At 41.3% G+C, this 1008-nt stretch overlaps 1 non-coding gene across 1 annotated transcript; it reads left to right on the top strand.

Annotated features, from left to right (window-relative positions):
* The first annotated feature begins 227 nt into the window (after positions 1-227).
* LOC114816687 lies at positions 228-366 on the top strand. The gene has a single exon (XR_003764492.1). It is a non-coding gene; the product is annotated as a small nucleolar RNA SNORA7 (small nucleolar RNA).
* The last annotated feature ends 642 nt before the right edge of the window (positions 367-1008 follow it).

Here is a 1008-nt window from a genome sequence, read left to right as displayed (position 1 = left end):
GAGATTTGGTCTTGTTCTTCCTTGAAATTTCCCAGGAAACATTATCCAACCTTGGCTTCACTGACTCAGAACCCATTATCATCATCATCATCATCATCATCATCATCATCATCAATATTTCCCAAACCTCAAAAGGAATCATTGTGATACATTAGATGCCATAAGATTACAAAGTTAAGACTACAATTGTTCCTGTCCTTAAGATTCTTACATCGTAATTGGGAGAACACCTCTCAGGATCACATCTGGAGAGTTTCCAATACTCAACCAGTCTCGGCGATGGGAGGAAAAGCCAAGCAGAGGGCCTACCCATTCCATTCCTAGCTTGGGCAGTGGCTAGCAAGTGGAAGGCAATCTGCTACAAGTCATAACTTACCTGTGTTGGGCAGCAGTGGTATGGAAGAGGGCTAAGACTCACGTTTACTATATGGAAGAAGGCAATAGTAAACCATTTCTGTATTTTTACCAACAAAAGTACTTGGATACACTACCAGAATGATTACAGTTGGAGGTGAGGCTTTCTGGGACAGATGTGTCCATGGAGACACGATGGGTTGGAGAGGACTTGAAAGCATAAGACAGGACAATTGGGAGAGAAGGCTGATGTCCAGGCATATTAATAGGTACATAGGTAGCTCCTTGTCGGCAGAGATCACTTCTACCAACTCTGTTGTATTGTACTTTTCCAAGCATTTAACATAGTGGTTTGCAAAGAGTAACTGCTCACTAAATGTCACTGGATGATAGATTGAGAGCTGTAGATAACACAAGTAGATCATTTTGCAATCTCTTTATACCAGAGTATTAAAGGTGTGGGTATGTAGTAAGTGCCAGGACAAATTAATAAATGTTAAAGCAGAGTGGCTTAATGGAAAGAGCATGGACTTGGGAGTTGGAGTCATGGATTCTAATCCTGACTCTGTCACTTGTCTGCTGTGTGATCTTGGGCAAGTTACTTAACTTCTCTGTACCTCAATTCTCTCATATGTAAAATGGGGATTAAGACTG

This window comes from Ornithorhynchus anatinus, chromosome 1 (genome assembly GCF_004115215.2).
Source record: "Ornithorhynchus anatinus isolate Pmale09 chromosome 1, mOrnAna1.pri.v4, whole genome shotgun sequence".
Classification (NCBI taxonomy): Eukaryota; Metazoa; Chordata; class Mammalia; order Monotremata; family Ornithorhynchidae; genus Ornithorhynchus; species Ornithorhynchus anatinus.
Note: the sequence above shows the minus strand (reverse complement) of the source record. Positions and strands in the feature narration are given on the sequence as shown.